Below are 25,574 nucleotides of genomic sequence, written 5' to 3'. Positions count from 1 at the left end.
GAGAGGGTAAGCAACTTGCCAAAAATCATAAAGCTGAGCTCCAGTCAAACCTATGTTGGCAACTGTCATAACTCATGCTTTCAACTCTTATCTATTGTCTACAATAACTAGTATGCCAATGGAACTTTTTTTTACTATGCCAATAAATATTCTGGATATGTATTCTGGAGTCAAGGATAAGACTCATTTTGAATTCTTGTCTTTCTTCTCTTTAAGTAACAATTTGGAAACGGCACTGAAGATAGAATTCCAGAGTTGTCAGCACTCTGACAGGTAAGTCCTGTGCATCTCAAGAATTATTTCACTTCTAACATCATCACACTTCCAGATTGCTTATAGCAAATTTCAATTGTGGTGAAATGCAACAGCAAAACCATTAGATTTTTCTCAGGTGTTTATTTTTCAAAATTAATACTCAGGACACAGGTTCCCATTTATGAATCAACCCCACCATTGTTTCTTCTGAGCTATATTGGAAATCTGGGATATGACTTCACCCAGCCAACTTGCTGTTGCTTAGGACACAGTGACAGGGTGCACTCAGACAAATGATGCAGCTATGGGGGGAGGGGCCAGTCAAGAGACTAAGCATGTTCTGTGGATTATTTTCTTACACTCAATTCTGTTATGGTGAGTTTCTATGTATAGAATGCCTGGATGACAAGTGGAGGAATATGAATGCCAGATCTTCAGAAAACTCATCATTTTCTTATCATTTCCTTTTTCCTATGCCTTTGCACTTTAAAGTGTTTGAAGTTCATGTTTCTGTCCAACACAAGTCTCACTGTATCTGACCAGAGCATAGTGGAATAGGAGGGCATCCAAGTCCTCTATTTCTTTTTTTTTTTTTTTTTTTTTTTTTTTGTGATTCCAATTATTTTTTTTTTTAATTTTTTATTTCTTATAAACATATATTTTTATCCCCAGGGATACAGGTCTGTGAATCACCAGGTTTACACACTTCACAGCACTCACCAAATCACATACCCTCCCCAATGTCCATAATCCCACCCCCTTCTCCCAAACCCCCTCCCCCCAGCAACCCTCAGTTTGTTTTGTGAGATTAAGAGTCACTTATGGTTTGTCTCCCTCCCAATCCCATCTTGTTTCATTTCTTCTTCTTCTACCCACTTAAGCCTCCATGTTGCATCACCACTTCCTCATATCAGGGAGATCATATGATAGTTGTCTTTCTCTGCTTGACTTATTTCGCTAAGCATGATACGCTCTAGTTCCATCCATGTTGTTGCAAATGGCAAGATTTCATTTCTTTTGATGGCTGCATAGTATTCCATTGTGTATATATACCACATCTTCTTGACCCATTCATCTGTTGATGGACATCTAGGTTCTTTCCATAGTTTGGCTATTGTGGACATTGCTGCTATAAACATTCGGGTGCATGTGTCCCTTTGGATCACTACATTTGTATCTTTAGGGTAAATACCCAATAGTGCAATTGCTGGGTCATAGGGCAGTTCTATTTTCAACATTTTGAGGAACCTCCATGCTGTTTTCCAGAGTGGCTGCACCAGCTTGCATTCCCACCAACAGTGGAGGAGGGTTCCCCTTTCTCCACATCCTCGCCAGCATCTGTCATTTCCTGACTTGTTGATTTTAGCCATTCTGACTGGTGTGAGGTGATATCTCATTGTGGTTTTGATTTGTATTTCCCTGATGCCGAGTGATATGGAGCACTTTTTCATGTGTCTGTTCGCCATCTGGATGTCTTCTTTGCAGAAATGTCTGTTCATGTCTTCTGCCCATTTCTTGATTGGATTATTTGTTCTTTGGGTGTTGAGTTTGCTAAGTTCTTTATAGATTCTGGACACTAGTCCTTTATCTGATATGTCGTTTGCAAATATCTTCTCCCATTCTGTCAGTTGTCTTTTGATTTTGTTAACTGTTTCCTTTGCTGTGCAAAAGCTTTTGATCTTGATGAAATCCCAGTAGTTCATTTTTTCCCTTGCTTCCCTTGCCTTTTGCGTTGTTCCTAGGAAGATGTTGCTGCGGCAGAGGTCGAAGAGGTTGCTGCCCGTGTTCTCCTCAAGGATTTTGATGGATTCCTTTCTCACATTGAGGTCCTTCATCCATTTTGAGTCTATTTTTGTGTGTGGTGTAAGGAAATGGTCCAATTTCATTTTTCAGCATGTGGCTGTCCAATTTTCCCAGCACCATTTATTGAAAAGGCTGTCTTTTTTCCATTGGACATTCTTTCCTGCTTTGTCGAAGATTAGTTGACCATAGATTTGAGGGTCTATTTCTGGGCTCTCTATTCTGTTCCATTGATCTATGTGTCTGTTTTTGTGCCAGTACCATGCTGTCTTGATGATGACAGCTTTGTAATAGAGCTTGAAGTCCGGAGTTGTGATGCCACCAACGTTGGCTTTCTTTTTCAATATCCCTTTGGCTATTCGAGGTCTTTTCTGGTTCCATATAAATTTTAGAATTATTTGTTCCATTTCTTTGAAAAAGATGGATGGTACTTTGATAGGAATTGCATTAAATGTGTAGATTGCTTTAGGTAGCATAGACATTTTCACAATATTTATTCTTCCAATCCAGGAGCATGGAACATTTTTCCATTTCTTTGTGTCTTCCTCAATTTCTTTCATGAGTACTTTATAGTTTTCTGAGTATAGATTCTGTGTCTCTTTGGTTAGGTTTATTCCTAGGTATCTTATGGTTTTGGATGCAATTGTAAATGGGATTGACTCCTTAATATCTCTTTCTTCTGTCTTGCTGTTGGTGTAGAGAAATGCAACTGATTTCTGTGCATTGATTTTATATCCTGACACTTTACTGAATTCCTGTATAAGTTCTAGCAGTTTTGGAGTGGAGTCTTTTGGGTTTTCCACATATAGTATCATATAATCTGCGAAGAGTGATAATTTGACTTCTTCTTTGCCAATTTGGATGCCTTTAATTTCCTTTTGTTGTCTGATTGCTGAGGCTAGGACCTCTAGTACGATGTTGAATAGCAGTGGTGATAATGGACATCCCTGCCATGTTCCTGACCTTAGCGGAAAAGCTTTCAGTTTTTCTCCATTGAGAATGATATTTGCGGTGGGTTTTTCATAGATGGCTTTGATGATATTGAGGTATGTGCCCTCTATCCCTACACTTTGAAGAGTTTTGATCAGGAAGGGATGTTGTACTTTGTCAAATGCTTTTTCAGCATCTATTGAGAGTATCATATGGTTCTTGTTCTTTCTTTTATTGATGTGTTGTATCACATTGACTGATTTGCGGATGTTGAACCAACCTTGCAGCCCTGGAATAAATCCCACTTGGTCGTGGTGAATAATCTTTTTAATGTACTGTTGAATCCTATTGGCTAGTATTTTGTTGAGTATTTTCGCATCTGTGTTCATCAAGGATATCGGTCTATAGCTCTCTTTTTTGGTGGGATCCTTGTCTGGTTTGGGGATCAAGGTGATGCTGGCCTCATAAAATGAGTTTGGAAGTTTTCCTTCCATTTCTATTTTTTGGAACAGTTTCAGGAGAATAGGAATTAGTTCTTCTTTAAATGTTTGGTAGAATTCCCCCGGGGAAGCCGTCTGGCCCTGGGCTTTTGTTTGTTTGGAGATTTTTAATGACTGTTTCAATCTCCTTACTGGTTATGGGTCTGTTCAGGCTTTCTATTTCTTCCTGGTTCAGTTGCAGTAGTTTATATGTTTCTAGGAATGCATCCATTTCTTCCAGATTGTCAAATTTATTGCCGTAGAGTTGCTCATAGTATGTTCTTATAATAGTTTGTATTTCTTTGGTGTTAGTTGTGATCTCTCCTCTTTCATTCATGATTTTATTTATTTGGGTCCTTTCTCTTTTCTTTTTGATAAGTCGGGCCAGGGGTTTATCAATTTTATTAATTCTTTCAAAGAACCAGCTCCTAGTTTCGTTGATTTGTTCTATTGTTTTTTTTTGGTTTCTATTTCATTGATTTCTGCTCTGATCTTTATGATTTTTCTTCTCCTGCTGGGCTTAGGGTTTCTTTCTTGTTCTTTCTCCAGCTCCTTTAGGTGTAGGGTTAGGTTGTGTACCTGAGACCTTTCTTGTTTCTTGAGAAAGGCTTGTACCGCTATATATTTTCCTCTCAGGACTGCCTTTGTTGTGTCCCACAGATTTTGAACCGTTGTATTTTCATTATCATTTGTTTCCATGATTTTTTTCAATTCTTCTTTAATTTCCCGGTTGACCCATTCATTCTTTAGAAGGATACTGTTTAGTCTCCATGTATTTGGGTTCTTTCCAAACTTCCTTTTGTGGTTGAGTTCTAGCTTTAGAGCATTGTGGTCTGAAAATATGCAGGGAATGATCCCAATCTTTTGATACCGGTTGAGTCCTGATTTAGGACCGAGGATGTGATCTATTCTGGAGAATGTTCCATGTGCACTAGAGAAGAATGTGTATTCTGTTGCTTTGGGATGAAATATTCTGAATATATCTGTGATGTCCATATGGTCCAGTGTGTCATTTAAGGCCTTTATTTCCTTGCTGATCTTTTGCTTGGATGATCTGTCCATTTCAGTGAGGGGAGTGTTAAAGTCCCCTACTATCATTGTATTATTGTTGATGTGTTTCTTTGATTTTGTTATTAATTGGTTTATATAGTTGGCTGCTCCCACATTGGGGGCATAGATATTTAAAATTGTTAAATCTTCTTGTTGGACAGACCCTTTGAGTATGATATAGTGTCCTTCCTCATCTCTTATTATAGTCTTTGGCTTAAAATCTAATTGATCTGATATAAGGATTGCCACTCCTGCTTTCTTCTGATGTCCATTAGCATGGTAAATTCTTTTCCACCCCCTCACTTTAAATCTGGAGGTGTCTTCGGGTTTAAAATGTGTTTCCTGGAGGCAACATATAGATGGGTTTTGTTTTTTTATCCATTCTGATACCCTGTGTCTTTTGACAGGGGCATTTAGCCCATTCACTTTCAGGGTAACTATTGAAAGATATGAATTTAGTGCCATTGTATTGCCTGTAAGGTGACTGTTACTGTATATGGTCTCTGTTCCTTTCTGATCTACCACTTGTAGGCTCTCTCTTTGCTTAGAGGACCCCTTTCAATATTTCCTGTAGAGCTGGTTTGGTATTTGCAAATTCTTTCAGTTGTTGTTTGTCCTGGAAGCTTTTAATCTCTCCTTCTATTTTCAATGATAGCCTAGCTGGATATAGTATTCTTGGCTGCATGTTTTTCTCGTTTAGTGCTCTGAAAATATCATGCCAGCTCTTTCTGGCCTGCCAGGTCTCTGTGGATAAGTCAGCTGCCAATCTAATATTTTTACCATTGTATGTTACAGACTTCTTTTCCCGGGCTGCTTTCAGGATTTTCTCTTTGTCATTGAGACTTGTAAATTTTACTATTAGGTGACGGGGTGTGGTCCTATTCTTATTGATTTTGAGGGGCATTCTCTGAACCTCCTGAATTTTGATGCTCGTTCCCTTTGCCATATTGGGGAAATTCTCCCCAATAATTCTCTCCAGTATACCTTCTGCTCCCCTCTCACTTTCTTCTTCTTCTGGAATCCCAATTATTCTAATGTTGTTTCGTCTTATGGTGTCACTTATCTCTCGAATTCTCCCCTCGTGGTCCAGTAGCTGTTTGTCCCTCTTTTGCTCAGCTTCTTTATTCTCTGTCATTTGGTCTTCTATATCACTAATTCTTTCTTCTGCCTCATTTATCCTAGCAGTTAGAGCCTCCATTTTTGATTGCACCTCATTAATAGCTTTTTTGATTTCACCTTGGTTAGATTTTAGTTCTTTTATTTCTCCAGAAAGGGCTTTTATATCTCTCGAGAGGGTTTCTCTAATATCTTCCATGCCTTTTTCGAGCCCGGCTAGAACCTTGAGAATTGTCATTCTGAACTCTAGATCTGACAAATTACCTATGTCTGTATTGATTAGGTCCCTAGCCTTCGGTACTGCCTCTTGTTCTTTTTTTTGTGTTGAATTTTTACGTCTTGTCATTTTGTCCAGATAAGAGTAAATGAAGGGGCAAGTAAAATACTAAAAGGGTGGCAACAACCCCAGGAAAATATGCTTTAACCAAATTAGAAGAGATCCAAAATCGTGAGTGGGGAGAAAAGGGGATAAAAAGAGGTTCAAAAAGGAAGAAAAAAAAAAAAAAAACAAAAAGAAAAAAAAAAAGAAAAAAAAAAAAAAAGAAAAAGAAAAGAAAAGAATTTTTAAAAAAAAAAAAACACCTAAGAAAAAATGTAAAAAAAAAATATATATATATATATATTAGATAAACTAGTAAAAAATCGTTAAAAAAGAAAAAGGTAACAGTTAAAAAAAAAAAATTTTACCCGAAGGCGAGAAAAAAAAAATGAAAAAGAAAAAATTAAATTAACTGCAAGACTAAAAAAAAATCACAGGAAAAAAGCCATGAGTTCCGTGCTTGGCTTTCTCCTCCTCTGGAATTCTGCTGCTCTCCTTGGTATTGAAACCGCACTCCTTGGTAGGTGAACTTGGTCTCGGCTGGATTTCTTGTTGATCTTCTGGGGGAGGGGCCTGTTGTAGTGATTCTCAAGTGTCTTTGCCCCAGGCGGAATTACACCGCCCTTACCCGGGGCCGGGGTGAGTAATCCGCTCGGGTTTGCTTTCAGGAGCTTTTGTTCCCTGAGCGCTTTCCGTAGAGTTCCAGAGGATGGGAATACAAATGGCGGCCTCCTGGTCTCCGGCCCGGAGGAGCCGAGAGCCCAGGGCCCCACTCCTCAGTGCGCCCTCAGAGAACAGCGCCCAGTTACTCCCGTCTGCCTGACCTCCGGCCGCGCTCCGAGCTCACCGAGCCTGCGACCGGTTCAAGGTAACACGGAGCTGCGAGCTTACTGTCGGCTCTGTCTCTGTAGCCGGCTTTCCCGTTCCAATACCCGCAAGCTCTGCGACACTCAGACACCCCCGATCCTTCTGTGACCCTGCGGGACCTGAGGCCACGCTGATCCCGCGTGGGCTTCGCCCCGGTTTAGCCTCTGGAGCGATGTCCCTCAGCGGAACAGACTTTTAAAAGTCCTGATTTTGTGCGCGGTTGCTCCGCCGCTTGCCGGGAGCCGGCCCCTCCCCCCCGGGGTCTATCTTCCCGTCGCTTTGGATTCACTTCTCTGCCGGTCCTACCTTTCAGAAAGTGGTTGTTTTTTTCTGTTTCCAGAATTGCTGTTCTTCTTCTCTTCGATCTGCCGATGGATTTTCAGGTGTTGCAATCTTTAGATAAGCTATCTAGCTGATCTCCGGCTAGCTGAAGCAGTCTCAGCTTGCTACTTCTCCGCCATCTTGACTCCTCCTCTCCCAAGTCCTCTATTTCAATCTTCTCCAATGCATGGAGTCTACCCACTGCACTCTTTTAGGAGATATATAACTTTTGTTCAAATATTTTCAGTGACAGACAATTCATTAACTCACAGGAAAGTCCAGTTAATTATTTGAATCATTCAGTTTACCAGTGTGACAGATATTAAAGGTCTCCTCTATATGTCAGGCATTGCCCAGAGATGATAAAACATCCTATGTTCTGGAAATTGAGAGTCCAACATTAGAACCATAATCAGCCTCCCTTTAGCATCTAGCCCTTGTTTTTTGTTTTTTTGTTTTGTTTTGTTTTGTTTTGTTTTGTTTCTTCTCTCTTTTAAGGAGTGACAAGGTACGTTCAGCTTTAGACACCTGTCCCTGCAAAGTAATGATCCTTATGCCCCTGGGAGAAACTCAATGTGAAGTTAATATCTGTCACATACATCTTCCTGACAGTGAGTCGTAAAGCTTTTCCTTTTGACAGGGTAGAATAGGAAAATAGTTTCTTACCAAGAGAAAATAGGAAGGGAGATCTACTGGTGCTGAAAATGTTTATCATGGCTAGATTTTATTGATTTAGCATCAGTGTTAACTGTGCTACAGAATGTGAAAAGAATAGGATTTGTTATTAGCATACCCTTCATGCTAATGACCAGCACTGAATCTTCCATGACTTCTACTGACCACTTCTTACTTCTTAAAATTTCCTTTTCCTTTGCCTCTGTGATTGCTCCTTCTCAACTGGCTTCACTGTTTTTTTTCTGCTGTTTGGTTACTATAAAACTTAGTATTCTCCAGTATATTAAATTTGTCCCTATCTTTTCTTATACATAAGTTCTCTCATGTGGTACCCATTGCTTCCACCAAATCTAAAAGCTGACCATTCTACTCTTCAGTTTGTATCTGCAGCTCTCATATCTCTCATGGGTTCCACAACTATATTTCCAATTTCCTAATCCACTGTATTTCCTTTAGGCTTATCAAGTTATTCCCTTTTCCTGTCCCCTTTTCAGTCTGGCAAGCTCATATTCATTTTCAAAATTCAATCCAAATGTTGTATCTTCTGGGAGACATTTTATGATCCATCCAGGCAGTTATTAATGTATTTCTATGCATTGGTGAATGGTCAGCAGTAGGTGCATCGGACATCAGACATGGTAGATGTGTGCTGAATAATGAATTTACCACATTTAGGAGGATCCAAAGTCTGTACTCCATAGGGTATATAATCCAGAAGAGAAGACAGAGGATGTACATGTTATTTAGGTACCTTGATTTTTATAAGGAAGCTATGTGTTATGGTTACCTATACTATAGCTAAGACTATCCAATATCATATTCTGTATCTGTGAAATGTCCTGTATTTGCACAGTCCAATATGATAGCTACTAGCTACACATGACTAATAAATAAATGAAACATAAGGCAAGTGAGAAATTAGATTTTTTAATTTATTTGATTTTAATTTATTTAAATTTAACTGTCCAGCTAGTAGCATCTATATTGGAAATGTAGTTCTATATGTTGAGGAAGTTTTCTCTGAAAGAATGAAATTTATTTTTGCACATGAAGGGATGAACAGATCTAAAGGGCAGTTAAGAGGTGGAAAGAATATTAGAGTGTAACACTGTAAAGGTCCCAGTCTCACAAATTCATGTTCCTCTATTAATCCCACAACCTACCCCCTAGCTTTTGTAAACTTAAGATAGTTCCTGACACATAGTAAGTGCTCAACATGTATTTGCTATTATTATTATTATTATATTGTTCTGGTTTATAGACTTCATAAGTTTTATTATATGAGTTCTCCATTTGTGTACTGTTAGTCTCCATCAATTTCATAAAAGTGGGAACTGTCTCAAATTCTTTTCTGTTCTGCCACAGCATCCTAAAGAGTTCTGTGCAGGCAAATTCACTCTCCATCTGAAACATCGTACATTTTAAGGGAATTAAATTTCAATGAGGACATAAAAATTCAAGGGACGATCATCTCCACACACCAAGCTTCAGAGCCTTACAGCTCCCAAGGTCAAAACATAGAGTTAAGCTAATCAATTCTGAGAACTTTCAGTTAGTGCTTAAACTAAGTGTTATGCCTCATGTCCTCTGTAGTCTTGGATTCATCTGCAAGCTACTTTGCAGTGAAAATTTTGCCTCTTACAAGAAATGTAATCCCACCTCACACCCTGCTCCACATTGCCATTGAAAAGAAAGCATTCCTGTCCCTTTTGTACAGATACAATTTTACCTTGTTCCTGTATGCTATTTTATATATAACATTGGAAAGGTGTGGGCAAAGGAAGTGCTATTTTGGAATGCATGCTTATCAACATATAACAGGTGTACTATGAATGCTGGAGGAGCTGTTTTAACATAGTAAATTCCTGAGAGTACCTGCCAAAGCCAATAATGCAGGTGGCTTGGCCATCTGAGCAGCTGACTTCACAACCTCATCCCCAAACCTAAAGAAGGGCTTCAGTTTATTCTTATTCAAGATATCTGTATAAAGTATCAAGAGCTATAGATAGATGAGAAGAAATTGGATACAGAGAACTGAAAAAGGGAATTATCAACAAACTGCAGGTGAGAGAGAGGCAGAAAATGACTGACAAGACCACAGCAAGGTCCTTCCCACTACCAAACCTGATTCTACCATTTGTGGTTAAGAGAGACTTCTCACCAAATTTTACCCAGTGTTTAAGACCTCGTTTAAATCCCATTTTTCCCTAAAGATCAATGAAGACCTGTTATTGCTGAAACATCAGGATATTTTTAATTTGTATGTTGGCATTTAATTATACATTGTCTTATATTATTCATTAAGATTTCATGGGCTTGGGTTTAGCTCCCCAACCAGAATATAAATTTCACAGGGTGAAACAACTATGACATAACTATCCTGAATTCCCAATGTCCTAGCATGAATCAGGGACCTTCATGGAGCCCTTGATAAAAATCTTCTGATTTGTTCAATTATATGCTAGAAGGCAGACCAAGCAGTGAGACCAAAAAAAAAAGGGGGGGGGGGGGCAGGGTTCAGGGCTTGCCCTAATGAAAGCAGCTAAACTTTCCTGAGATGACTCATACAATAAGAATGCCAACACTAATGAGCGGAAGTGGGGTAAATGGCTTGGACACTTGAACTCTGCTGTTCTCTTATTATTGGCTGACATATGGATTACATTGTCCCCTGACAGTCTATAAGGGGCCAAGTTCTTGGAAAAGAAACATCTATTCCAACATTAAGAAAAAGTCTATATAAAAGGGTTTCTCACTCCAGAGCTGGTGAAAATTACTAATCAGGCAAGTTGTCTGACCTATGGTCCCAGAATATTAGAACTATAAAGAGAGTCAGATATAATCTGACCCCAGTCCCATTTCACCATCAAGGAAACTGAGGTCCAGTGATATGAAATGATTTGTTCAATGTGATATACCTGGTTAGTGGCAGAACTGAATCTAGAACCAAGGATTTCTGGTTTCTAAAACCAATGATCTTTCCACATCAGTTTCATGAGGAGAAACAGAATTCTACTGGCCTAGTTAAGTAAAAACTACCTATGGTTAGTCTGTTTTTCTCCTCACTTGATTTCTTTCTTTAACCAGCGTGGACCCCAATCACCTAAACTATTCTCCCACCAAATCTGGATATCAGTTTCCTCATCTACATGTCCTATTGTCCCTGCCCCCAAAATCCTACACAAAGTGAACCCAATAATCTTCCTGTTCCTGTACTTCCTATGGCTCCAACTCTCAGCAGCTATTCCAAACCTGGAGCTCTCTCCTTTGCTTCACATGCCTCACTCTCATTAGCAGCCTCACCTAGTACAAATGGATATTTGTCATGTAAAATTCCTCAAACTTTAACCCAATCCACAAATTTACATTGTCTCCACTAAACCTTACTTCCTTCCCTCCATTTTACATCTTCAGGGCCAGGTACTATCAACCCCCTTTCTGCTATATAATCAAACTCTCTCTCTTTGTTGGCTTCTCTTCCGCACATAAATATGTTCAAATATGTCAACATGTCTTCGATAAACCCTGTCTTGACTCTGTATTATGCCTATAGCTGTCATCCTACATATCCTTTTATTCAGAACCCAAATCCTATGGAGGAGGCTATTCTTGGTGACTCTAATTCCTTGCTTCCCATTTTCCTCAGAGCACACTGTAAACTGGTGATTCTTGCCCTTAATTCTGAAAATTACTAGAAAAGATCACCTATAATATCTTAATGCACAATAATCATTTTTATGCCTATTTTTAATTACGGCAAATATATGTAACATAAAATTTCTCATTTTAGTCATGTTTAATGTACAATTCTATGGCATTAAGTATATTCACAGTATCATACAAAGCATCACCACTATCCATTTCCAGAAGTTTTCATCATCACAAACAGAAATTCTAAATACATTATACAATAACTCCCATTCTCCTCTACTCACAGCCCCTTCTTCTTCTACCTTATGTCATTAGGAATTTTCTTATTCTAGATAACCTCGTGTAAGTGGAATCATACAGTATTTGTCCTTTCGTGCCTGGCTTACTTCATTTTGCATGTTTTCAAAGTAGACCCATGTTGTAGCACATTACCAGAATGTCATTCCTTTTCAAGGCTAGATTATTCCATGCCACATTTTGTTTATTGACCCATCAGTTGATAAACATTTGAGTTGTTTCCACCTTTTGGCTTTTGTGAATTATAGTTATGGACATTGGTATACAAGTATCTGTTCTGCTTTCAGTTGTTTTGTGTACATATGCAGAAGTGTAACTGCTGGATTGTAAGATAATTCTATGTTTAACTTTTTGGGAACTACCAAATTGTTTTCGACAGCAGCTGCACTATTTTGGTTTTGACCACCAATGCATACAACTTCCAATTTCTCCACATCCTTGCCAATGTTTATTATTTGGGGGAGTTTTTTGTGGGGGTCTTTTGTTATTTCTTTGGATAACAGCCATCCTAATATGTATGAAGTGTTATCTTACTGCTGTTTTGATTTGCATTTCCCTAATGACGAGAGATGTAGAACATCCCTTCTTGTGCTTATTGGCCATTTGTATCTTCTTTCAAGAAATGTCTATTCAAGTCCTTTACCCATTTTTGAATTGTATTGTTCAGTTTTTTGGTTGCTGAATATTGTCATTTTAGCCCTTTTCTTATTTGATCTCTCTATAGCCTTTGCCCGAACTCTAACTAGAATGACCCCTCCCTCTGACTATATAACTTCACTCTTTCCTTTTCTATCCCTACTCTGATCTTTCCATACTGATATCCACACTAGCTCTTGTAGTGTGGATATCAACATTTATTTAGCACTTTGTATGTACCAGACACTTTGCTAAGTGTTTAACATATATTTTCTCCCTTTATGTTTAAAATCCTGCATCAGGTATGTGGGATTACTAGAAATGCTATTCTATAGATATGAAAACTGAGCTCAAAGAAATAAAGTACTTTGCTTAAGTTTACTAAGGTAATTAGTGACAGAGCTAGTTTTTAAATCCGAGAAACTGATTCCAGAATTTGTAGTCTTTTCCTATCCACTTTTTTTTAAGTTTTTTTTTTTTTTTTTTTTTATCAGAGAGAGAGAGGGGGAGAGAGCGAGCACAGGCAGACAGAATGGCAGGCAGAGGCAGAGGGAGAAGCAGGCTCCCCGCTGAGCAAGGAGTCCGATGTGGGACTCTATCCCAGGACGCTGGGATCATGACCTGAGCCAAAGGCAGCTGCTTAACCAACTGAGCCACCCAGGCGTCCCCCTATCCACTTTTATTAAAGCATTAACTACTAAATTAAGCTAATACAACCCTGTATATGTAAGTTGTGTAATTGAATTGTGTGGTTGCAAGCCAATAGAAACACTTTGACAACTTAAAGTGGAAAGAAATTTGTGGTAAGGTTATGAAGTAATTTGCATAATTGGAAGGAAAGCTGGAGAATTTAGTTTAAGAAGAAAAACCTGGATAGATTGCAGCACTAGGGTTGTAAGAAGTAAGGGACAGTCTTCTCAGGGCCCAGTAACTTGAATGAGTTGTTCCAGCAATGGGGTCAAGACTGAAATTCTAGAGAATGAGCATCATATTGGTCTGGTTGGGACATGCGCTAACCCAGGTTACATGGGTAGGGGAGACAAGAATAAAACATGGTGATTGACAGTCTAAACCTGGATGTGCCCTGTGCCCAAAGGGGAAATGTTCACACCCCCAGAGCAAAATAAGAAACAATGATTAAGTGGATGCAAAATCACACATCTACTATACTCCTAATCTTTTTCTTTCGCTGAGACCTCTCTCATAAGCTCCAAACCTAAATATCTGATGATGATATCTCTACTTAAAAGTTGTTAACACACACTGATAACTACTTGCTCCTCCCAGCTGGGTAGAAGCCTCCCTTATAAATAACTCTCTTGCTGCATTTCTCACTCTGGACCAAAAATATATGTCCATTTCTCTCTCTCTCTTTCTCTCTCTCTCTCTCCTTCATGAGACTATGAGCCCCTCCATTGTGTTATATTCTTCTTTCTGCCCTTAGCACTAAGCATGGTGTCATTAATGTAGCCAATACTCAATAAATTTTTCCTGCCTGATGAATGAACCTATAGACTTGAGGGGAACTAGAGTATCAGACATTTATGTAGCAAAAGATCTTGAACAAAAGAGACCTTGAAGTTTTAGTTAAATGCAGGTACAATACATACCAGAAATATATTATAAGCTGTCAAAGAGTGAAGCTGATGTTAATTGTGTCAATAGAAATATGATATATATATATATGGTGTGTGTGTGTGTATATATATATATACACATATATATATATACAGACAACATCTGCAGCATTATTACTATTTCTTGTCACAACATTATATGATGGATATTGAAAAACTTGAAATGTGTGGAAACTGTATCACATGAAAAAAAAGTTAACTGAATAGGGAATATTTATAATGGAAAAAAGAGGAATTAAAAGATTTGATCACTATAATTATTCAGCAGGCCCATGAAAAACAGAAAATTAGACTTATTCTGTATAATGCAGATAGAATCAGGATGAAAATGTAGAAAAATAATCTGCAAATAGTTGATAATAAATGGAATAAGTGGAGAAAGACAACTATCATATGATCTCCCTGATATGAGGAAGTGGTGATGCAACATGGGGGCTTAAGTGGGTAGGAGAAGAATAAAAGAAACAAGATGGGATTGGGAGGGAGACAAACCATAAGTGGAATAATCTGTTTTATAACATAATAATACTTCTATAACTGGAAATACTCAGACAAAAATTATGTTGACAAACCTTAACATATTGTTTACATAATAACTTTATTGCTTAGTACATTGACTAGATTAGATATCACAAACTCAAATATCCTTAGAAACAAGGCAGCAATTAGTCAGCACAAATGAAATAAGTTGAGTATCAGACAGAAGATGGTAGGGATTGACAGGGGACTAAATAACGTGCCTACCTGAATGTGTTTGAATTTATACATTTTTATAGCATGAAGAAGGTCAAATACGAACATAAAGAATAGCATGGAGGACATTAGGAGAAGGAAGGGAAAAATGAAGGGGGGGAATAGGAGAGGAAGATGAACCATGAAACTATTGACTCTGAGAAACAAATGAGAGTTTTAGAGGGGAGGGGAATGAGGGATGAGTTGCCCTGGTGGTGGCTATTAAGGAGGGCATGGATTGCATGGAGCACTGGGTGTTATACACAAACAATGAATCTTGGAGCACTATATCAAAAACTAATGACGTACTGTATGGTGACTAACATAACATAATTTTTTTAAAATGTGAGAACTAAATTAGATACTTAAACTGTCAATTTGTACTCCACTAATTTTTTAAGATAAATAAATAAACTTAATACTTAATTTTTAAGATAATTTCCAACTTGAAGATTCAATATTTTTTTTAGGGGGATAGGTGAGCTTGGTGGGTATTAAGGAGGGCACATATTGCATGGAGCACTGGGTGTTGCAGATAACATACTTCTTAAACAGATTATTATTGATGTTTAGATATGCAAAAATTTGTGAGGTAGAGAATACCACTGAGAAATGTAGTGGTAAAAAGAGAAGCTATTAGGTTCACTATGGATTCTTTTTCTTTGTTTTAGTTTCAGATTTTTATTTAAATTCTAGTTAGTTAATACAGAGTGTAATACAGGTTTCAGGAGTAGAATATGTAGTGATTCATCACTTACATATAATATCCAGTGTTCATCACAAGTGCCCTCCTTAATACCCATCACCCACTTAGCCCATCCTCCACCCATCTCCCTTCCAGCAATCCTCAATTTGTTCTCTATAGTTAAGAGTCTCTTATGGTTTTCCTCCCTCTCTTTTTTAAAAATTCCTTTTAATCCCTTCCTCTATGTTCATCTGTTTTGTTTCTAAATTTTACATATGAATGGAATCATATGGTATTTGTCTTTTCTCTGACTTATTTTTCTTGGCATAAGACACTCTAGCTCCATCCACATCATTAAAATGTCATTAAAAATGTCAAGATATTCTTTTTGGATAACTGAGTAATATCCCTCTGTGTGTGTGTGTGTGTGTGTGTGTGTGTGTGTACACCCCGTCTTCTTTATCCATTCTTCATTCAATGGGCTCTTTCCATGATTTGGCTGCTACTGATAATGCTGCTATAAACACTGGGATGCATATATCCCTTCAAATCAGTATTTTTGTATCCTTTGGGTAAATACATAGTAGTGCAAATGCTGCATCACAAGGTAGTTCTATTTTTAACTTGTCAAGGAATCTCATACTGTTTTCCAGAGTGGTTGCACCAATTGGCATTCCCACCAATAGTATAAGAGTGTTCCCCTTTCTGTGCATCCTTGCCAAACTTGTTGTTTCCTGTGTTGTTGATTTTAGCCATTCTAACAGGTGTGAGGTGAGATTTCATCATTGGTTTCATTTGTATTTCCCTGATAATAAGTGATGTTGAGCATCTTTTCATGTAGCTGTTAACTGTATGTATGAGAATGAAGACACATCAGTCCAAAACCTATGGGATACAGCAAAGGTGGTCCAAAGGGGGAAATACAGCCATCCAAACCTCACTCAATAAAACTGAAAAATCCAGAATTCACCAGCTCTCTTTACACCTTAAAGAACTGGAGAATCAACAACAAATTAAGCCAACCCCACACACAAGAAGGGAAATAATCAAGATTAGAGCAGAGATCAATGAGATAGAAACTAGAGATACAGTAGAACACATCAATGAAACTAGAAGCTGGTTTTTTTAAAGAATCAATAAAATCAGTAAATGACTGGTCAAACAAATCCAAAAGAAAAGAGAGAGGACCCAAATTAGTAAAATTATGAATGAAAAGTGAGAGATCATGACTAACACTGAGGAAATAGAAACAATCATCAGAAATTATTATCAACAGTTATATGCTAATAAGTTAAGCAGCCTAGACAAAATCAATGCATTCCTGGAAACCAAGGTCAAAGAGATTGCCGTCTGTGTTCTCCTCTAAGATTTTGATGGTTTACTGTCTTGCATTTAGGTCTTACATCCATTTTGAATTTATTTTTCTGTGTGATGTGAGAAGGTAGACCAGTTTCTTTCTTTTGGATGTTGCTGTTCAGTTTTCCCAACACCATTTGTTGAAGAAACTGTCTTTTTTTCCAATGGATGTTCTTTCCTGCTTTATCAAAGAATAGTTGACCTTAAAAGAGCACTATGGATTCTAATGAAATTGCTAAGAGTTTGATAGATGTAAGGATGCTGTGGTAGGCAGAAAAATGGTGAAATAAAATGTGAATATGTTACATTAGATAACAAAAATCTTGTTAGATAACAACTTTTCAGATGTGAATAACTTGCAGCTAATTAACTCAAGTGGCTGGACTTTGATTATCTTGGACTATCCAAGTGAGCCCAGTCTAATCACATGAGTTCTTAAAGGTGGAGAAACTTGTGGCTATGGTCAGCAAGAAGGGGATGTGACTTAACAATAATCAGAGAGAAGAAAGATCAGCAACATTGTTGGCTTCGAGAGGAGGCCACAAGCCAAGGAAGATAGGGATCCCTAGAAGCTGGGGAAGGCAAGTAAGAAGTTTCTCCCCTAAAACCTCCAGAAAATAATGCATCCCTTTCAAATCCTTGAGTTTAGATTTGTGAGATTCCTGTGGTACATCTGACGCACAGAAGTGCAAGATAAAAAAATTTTGTTGTTTTAAGCCTGTAAGTTTGTAGTAATTTATTATAGAACCAATAGAAAGCTAATATAGATGCTGGAAGTTAAAAGGATAACACATTTGAGAAAAGAGTCATTTACTGTATAAATGCTTGGCAAACAAGACTTTAGGTTACACTTAATACACTGTTTTTATGTGGTTTTTTGATAGTGGATACACACCCAAGACTGGCAATAGCATCTAGTTGTCTAGAAAAAAATTTAACGAAATGAGTATAAAGTATGACGTCTGCTTTGCTCCCCAAAACCATATTTTTACATAATAGTTTATAAAACAATATAATCAAAGGCTAAATTATGTATTATAGCAAAATAAATGTGATTACTTAACATATGAGGTTTTTCAAACTAAGCTAAATTTAAAATGTCCTGAATGGCTATAGATACAACTTTAAAAAGGACTAGAAATTCCTCTGTTTTATACATAAAATTTACTCCTGCTCTGGAAATGACACACTGTTTGTCAGACATGTCCAGCTTTTTGGCTTAGAAGCTATAGTCATCATAATGATAGGAAGGTGAGAGTGAAGTTTAATAGGACTGGAGATGTCAGAGAAGTGTGTGGGTGTGTTATGTATATATGTAAAAGAACAGAACTTCAGTACAGATTAAAAATTAATCTTTTGGAAAAGGAAATACACCTCCTTGCCTGATTTTTTTTTTTTTCAGGAAACAGTGAGCTTTAAATGACTATAAGTAGAAGATAGAGTTGACTTGAAAAAGAAATACCTAATACAGTTTAGTAAGTGAAAATAATAATGAATTATGTTTGTGAATTTGCAATAGATTATCTTTTTATTTATGAAATAGTAGGTTCCCTAAGTTGTAAGTCTACAGAACTGAAATTTTGAAACAGCTTGTTTGGATTTTTGATTAGAAGAACAGTAAATTTGAGCAAAATGAAAACAGAAGGATATGAATTTGTATTGAGTTGTATTATATGTTGTATATGTATTATATGTTGTATATGAGTTGGTATTATATACTGTAGGTTTCCCAAAGAATTGCTGAAGTTGAATGAGGAAAACATTGAAGTTTCCCACATAAGACAAAAAAGAAGGAAAGTAGTCCAGAGCTATGTAAAGGACCACGCTGACAGAGTTGATGCTGCTCCAGAAAGAGCAGAGAATATATATTAAGGAAAACATAAGGACCCAAACTTTGGAAAGTAAATGGCATTTAGGACTCTTGTAATCTCTAAAAGTTAATTGTAGAGTACAGAGTTCAGTCAAATCGCGGTTGTTAAGATGGACAAAATAACAAAGGATGTTTTCATTCACTTTAAGCTGGAGACTGTGCAAGTACTTGAAATGATTTCAAAATGATCTTTATTTCTGTTTAATTCCAGCCAATTACAGATGAAAGCATGATAGACACTAATTTTTAGTGAGTATTTAACCGAGAACTATTTAACTTGGTTTTCCACTGCGTCTCCAGCCCTCATATTTGTACTGTCTAGTAATGAAAAGTCAACCTTGGTAGTCAGCTGGATATCCCTGCATCAATAAATCTAACTTTTGTGGATTGCTGTTGATCTTCAACTTGTCCTTCTTTGGCTATAACTAGTACTCACCTAGGTCCCCATTACTGAGTTATTCTTCCTCTAAGACTATGGATGTGCCACCACCTGCACAGACTGCCCTCTGCTCTGTAGTTCATCTCAACAACCTTGATCTTGGTGAACCCTCTCCCCTAAAATTAGTTTTTAGAGATCATAGGACTTGTGAAAGAAAAACTTAAAGTAAATGAAAATGCCCCAGTTGACACTAAATGAAAAGGGTGTGGGTTCAGATTCAGAGAATTTCCTTGAATTGATCTATACTTGTGCAGTCAGAAGCTTTTTCAAAAATGCCATCCTACTCAACATTCTAAAAGCATTATTTTTTTCATTTTTTTTAATATATTTTTTTATTTTTTATAAACATATATTTTTATCCCCAGGGGTATAGGTCTGTGAATCAACAGGTTTACACACTTCACAGCACTCACCAAAGCACATACCCTCCCCAATGTCCATAATCCCACCCCCTTCTCCCAAACCCCCTCCCCCCACAACCCCTCAGTTTGTTTTGTGAGATTAAGAGTCACTTATGGTTTGTCTCCCTCCCAATCCCATCTTCTTTCATTTATTCTTCTCCTACCCACTTAAGCCCCCATGTTGCATCACCACTTCCTCATATCAGGGAGATCATATGATAGTTGTCTTTCTCCGCCTGACTTATTTCGCTAAGCATGATACGCTCTAGTTCCATCCATGTTGTCGCAAATGGCAAGATTTCATTTCTTTTGATGGCTGCATAGTATTCCATTGTGTATATATACCACATCTTCTTGATCCATTCATCTGTTGATGGACATCTAGGTTCTTTCCATAGTTTTGGCTATTGTGGACATTGCTGCTATAAAACATTCGAGTACACGTGCCCCTTTGGATCACTACGTTTGTATCTTTAGGGTAAATACCCAATAGTGCAATTGCTGGGTCATAGGGCAGTTCTATTTTCAACATTTTGAGGAACCTCCATGCTGTTTTCCAGAGAGGTTGCACCAGCTTGCATTCCCACCAACAGTGTAGGAGGGTTCCCCTTTCTCCGCATCCTCGCCAGCATCTGTCATTTCCTGACTTGTTGATTTTAGCCATTCTGACTGGTGTGAGGTGATATCGCATTGTGGTTTTGATTTGTATTTCCCTGATGCCGAGTGATATGGAGCACTTTTTCATGTGTCTGTTGGCCATCTGGATGTCTTCTTTGCAGAAATGTCTGTTCATGTCCTCTGCCCATTTCTTGATTGGATTGTTTGTTCTTTGGGTGTTGAGTTTGCTAAGTTCTTTATAGATTCTGGACACTAGTCCTTTATCTGATATGTCGTTTGCAAATATCTTCTCCCATTCTGTCAGTTGTCTTTTGATTTTGTTAACTGTTTCCTTTGCTGTGCAAAAGCTTTTGATCTTGATGAAATCCCAATAGTTCATTTTTGCCCTTGCTTCCCTTGCCTTTGGCGTTGTTCCTAGGAAGATGTTGCTGCGGCTGAGGTCAAAGAGGTTGCTGCCTGTGTTCTCCTCAAGGATTTTGATGGATTCCTTTCTCACATTGAGGTCCTTCATCCATTTTGAGTCTATTTTCGTGTGTGGTGTAAGGAAATGGTCCAATTTCATTTTTCTGCATGTGGCTGTCCAATTTTCCCAGCACCATTTATTGAAGAGGCTGTCTTTTTTCCATTGGACATTCTTTCCTGCTTTGTCGAAGATTAGTTGACCATAGAGTTGAGAGTCTATTTCTGGGCTCTCTATTCTGTTCCATTGATCTATGGGTCTGTTTTTGTGCCAGTACCATGCTGTCTTGATGATGACAGCTTTGTAATAGAGCTTGAAGTCCGGGATTGTAATGCCACCAACATTGGCTTTCTTTTTCAATATCCCTTTAGCTATTCGAGGTCTTTTCTGGTTCCATATAAATTTTAGAATTATTTGTTCCATTTCTTTGAAAAAGATGGATGGTACTTTGATAGGAATTGCGTTAAATGTGTTGATTGCTTTAGGTAGCATAGACATTTTCACAATATTTATTCTTCCAATCCAGGAACATGGAACATTTTTCCATTTCTTTGTGTCTTCCTCAATTTCTTTCATGAGTACTTTATAGTTTTCTGAGTATAGATTCTGTGTCTCGTTGGTTAGGTTTATTCCTAAGGTATCTTATGGTTTTGGGTGCAATTGTAAATGGGATTGACTCCTTAATTTCCCTTTCTTCTGTCTTGCTGTTGGTGTAGAGAAATGCAACTGATTTCTGTGCATTGATTTTATATCTTGACACTTGACTGAATTCCTGTATAAGTTCTAGCAGTTTTGGAGTGGAGTCTTTTGGGTTTTCCACATATAGTATCATATCATCTGCGAAGAGTGATAATTTGATTTCTTCTTTGCCGATTTGGATGCCTTTAATTTCCTTTTGTTGTCTGATTGCTGAGGCTAGGACCTCTAGTACTATGTTGAATAGCAGTGGTGATAATGGACATCCCTGCCGTGTTCCTGACCTTAGCGGAAAAGCTTTCAGTTTTTCTCCATTGAGAATGATATTTGCGGTGGGTTTTTCATAGATGGCTTTGATGATATTGAGGTATGTGCCCTCTATCCCTACACTTTGAAGAGTTTTGATCAGGAAGGGATGCTGTACTTTGTCAAATGCTTTTTCAGCATCTATTGAGAGTATCATATGGTTCTTGTTCTTTCTTTTATTGATGTGTTGTATCACATTGACTGATTTGCGGATGTTGAACCAACCTTGCAGCCCTGGAATAAATCCCACTTGGTCGTGGTGAATAATATTTTTAATGTACTGTTGAATCCTATTGGCTAGTATTTTGTTGAGTATTTTTGCATCTGTGTTCATCAAGGATATTGGTCTATAGCTCTCTTTTTTGGTGGGATCCTTGCCTGGTTTTGGGATCAAGGTGATGCTGGCCTCATAAAATGAGTTTGGAAGTTTTCCTTCCATTTCTATTTTTTGGAACAGTTTTAGGAGAATAGGAATTAGTTCTTCTTTAAATGTTTAGTAGAATTCCCCCGGGAAGCCGTCTGGCCCTGGGCTTTTGTTTGTTTGGAGATTTTTAATGACTGTTTCATTCTCCTTACTGGTTATTGGTCTGTTCAGGCTTTCTATTTCTTCCTGGTTCAGTTGTGGCAGTTTATATGTTTCTAGGAATGCATCCATTTCTTCCAGATTGTCAAATTTATTGCCGTAGAGTTGCTCATAGTATGCTCTTATAATAGTTTGTATTTCTTTGGTGTTAGTTGTGATCTCTCCTCTTTCATTCATGATTTTATTTATTTGGGTCCTTTCTCTTTTCTTTTTGATAAGTCGGGCCAAAGACAGTCTCTTCAATAAATGGTGCTGGGAAAATTGGACAGCCACATGCAGAAAAATGAAATTGGACCATTTCCTTACACCACACACGAAAATAGACTCAAAATGGATGAAGGACCTCAATGTGAGAAAGGAATCCATCAAAATCCTTGAGGAGAACACAGGCAGCAACCTCTTTGACCTCAGCCGCAGCAACATCTTCCTAGGAACAACGCCAAAGGCAAGGGAAGCAAGGGCAAAAATGAACTATTGGGATTTCATCAAGATCAAAAGCTTTTGCACAGCAAAGGAAACAGTTAACAAAATCAAAAGACAACTGACAGAATGGGAGAAGATATTTGCAAACGACATATCAGATAAAGGACTAGTGTCCAGAATCTATAAAGAACTTAGCAAACTCAACACCCAAAGAACAAACAATCCAATCAAGAAATGGGCAGAGGACATGAACAGACATTTCTGCAAAGAAGACATCCAGATGGCCAACAGACACATGAAAAAGTGCTCCATATCACTCGGCATCAGGGAAATACAAATCAAAACCACAATGCGATATCACCTCACACCAGTCAGAATGGCTAAAATCAACAAGTCAGGAAATGACAGATGCTGGCGAGGATGCGGAGAAAGGGGAACCCTCCTACACTGTTGGTGGGAATGCAAGCTGGTGCAACCTCTCTGGAAAACAGCATGGAGGTTCCTCAAAATGTTGAAAATAGAACTGCCCTATGACCCAGCAATTGCACTATTGGGTATTTACCCTAAAGATACAAACGTAGTGATCCAAAGGGGCACGTGTACTCGAATGTTTATAGCAGCAATGTCCACAATAGCCAAACTATGGAAAGAACCTAGATGTCCATCAACAGATGAATGGATCAAGAAGATGTGGTATATATACACAATGGAATACTATGCAGCCATCAAAAGAAATGAAATCTTGCCATTTGCGACAACATGGATGGAACTAGAGCGTATCATGCTTAGCGAAATAAGTCAGGCGGAGAAAGACAACTATCATATGATCTCCCTGATATGAGGAAGTGGTGATGCAACATGGGGGCTTAAGTGGGTAGGAGAAGAATAAATGAAAGAAGATGGGATTGGGAGGGAGACAAACCATAAGTGACTCTTAATCTCACAAAACAAACTGAGGGTTGCTGGGGGGAGGGGGTTTGGGAGAAGGGGGTGGGATTATGGACATTGGGGAGGGTATGTGCTTTGGTGAGTGCTGTGAAGTGTGTAAACCTGTTGATTCACAGACCTGTACCCCTGGGGATAAAAATATATGTTTATAAAAAATAAAAAATTATATTAAAAAAAGTGAATGGTAAGGAATGAGAACCAAACAATGCTGATTGAAATACTCAGAAAGGAAATAGTAAGATATACTAATGAATAGCACAAGACATTAGTAGGGGTTTGTGTTGGTGGTCGTCGGTATTATTATTATTTGCTTTTGCCTTTTGTTTTTTAAGTATAAAGGATATTGGAAACCTTGTATAGGTTGTGGAGAAAAGACAAAGGATGATAAAAAACAGATATAAGTAAGGATAGGGTGAGAGAAAAGATGACTTACAAAACAAATAAATGTTCTTGATGAAGTCCCAAAAGTTCATTTTCACTTTTGTTTCCTTTGCCTTTGGAGACATATCTTGAAAGAAGTTGCTGTTGCCGATGTTGAAGAGGTTGCTGTCTATATTCTCCTCTAGGATTCTGACGAATTCCTATCTCACACTGAGGTATTTCATCCATTTTGAGTTTATCTTTTTTTTTCTTACAGCTTTTCCTTGTTGATATGTATTTAAGAAAAATTTCTTTTTTTAAAGAGATTTATTTATTTATTTATTTATTATTTATTTATTTTTTTTAGCATTTTTTTCATTTATTTTTTTTCAGCATAATAGTATCATTGTTTTTTCACCACACCCAGTGCTCCATGCAATCTGTGCCCTCTATACTACCCACCACCTGGTACCCCAACCTCCCACACCCCCGCCACTTCAAACCCCTCAGATTGTTTTTCAGAGTCCATAGTCTCTCATGATTCACCTCCCCTTCCAATTTACCCCAACCCCTCTCTTTCTAACTCCCCATTTCCTCCATGCTATTTGTTATGCTCCACAAATAAGTGAAACCATATGATAATTGACTCTCTCTGCTTGACTTATTTCACTCAGCATAATCTCTTCCAGTCCCGTCCATGTTGCTACAAAAGTTGGGTATTCGTCCTTTCTGATGGAGGCATAATACTCCACAGTGTATATGGACCACATCTTCCTTATCCATTCTTCCATTGAAGGGCATCTTGGTTCTTTCCACAGTTTGGCGACCATGGCCATTGCTGCTATAAACATTGAGGTACAGATGGCCCTTCTTTTCACTACATCTGTATCTTTGGGGTAAATACCCAGGAGTGCAATGGCACGGTCATAGGGAAGTTCTATTTTTAGTTTCTTGAGGAATCTCCACACTGTTCTCCAAAGAGGCTGCACCAACTTGCATTCCCACCAACAGTGGAAGAGGGTTCCCCTTTCTCCACATCCTCTCCAACACATGTTGTTTCATGTCTTGCTAATTTGGGCCATTCTAACTGGTGTAAGGTGATATCTCAATGTAGTTTTAAATTGACTCTCCCTGATGGCTAGTGATGATGAACATTTTTTCATGTGTCTGATAGCCATTTGTATGGCTTCATTGGAGAAGTGTCTGTTCATATTTTCTGCTCATTTTTTGATATGATTGTCTGTTTTGTGTGTGTTGAGTTTGAGTAGTTCATTATAGATCCTGGATATCAACCTTTTGTCTGTACTGTCATTTGCAAATATCTTCTCCCATTCTGTGGGTTGCCTCTTTGTTTTTTTGACTGTTTCCTTTGCTGTGCAGAAGTATTCAATTTTGATGAAGTCCCAAAAATTCATTTTCGCTTTTGTTTCCTTTGCCTTTGGAGACATATCTAGAAAGAAGTTGCTGTGGCTGATATCGAAGAGATTACTGCCTATGTTCTCCTCTAGGGTTCTGATGGATTCCTGTCTCACATTGAGGTCTTTTATCCATTTTGAGTTTATCTTTGTGTACGGTGTAAGAGAATGGTCAAGTTTCATTCTTCTACATATAGATGCCCATTTTTCCCAGCGCCATTTATTGAAGAGACTGTCTTTTTTCACTGT

At 38.0% G+C, this 25,574-nt stretch overlaps 1 long non-coding RNA gene across 1 annotated transcript in view; it reads left to right on the top strand.

The window, feature by feature from the left end:
* The first annotated feature begins 211 nt into the window (after window positions 1-211).
* Window positions 212-25,574, top strand: part of LOC123390938 — a 90,876-nt gene continuing 65,513 nt past the window's right edge. Inside the window, exon 1 of the long non-coding RNA XR_006605535.1 lies at window positions 212-273. This is a non-coding gene — a long non-coding RNA (uncharacterized LOC123390938). The remainder of the gene's footprint in view (window positions 274-25,574) is intronic.

The sequence above is a fragment of the Mustela putorius genome, unplaced genomic scaffold (assembly GCF_011764305.1).
Source record: "Mustela putorius furo isolate JIRA1106 unplaced genomic scaffold, ASM1176430v1.1 tig00000166_pilon_pilon_pilon, whole genome shotgun sequence".
In the NCBI taxonomy this organism is placed as follows: domain Eukaryota; kingdom Metazoa; phylum Chordata; class Mammalia; order Carnivora; family Mustelidae; genus Mustela; species Mustela putorius.
This window is presented reverse-complemented; position numbering and strand designations above follow the sequence as displayed.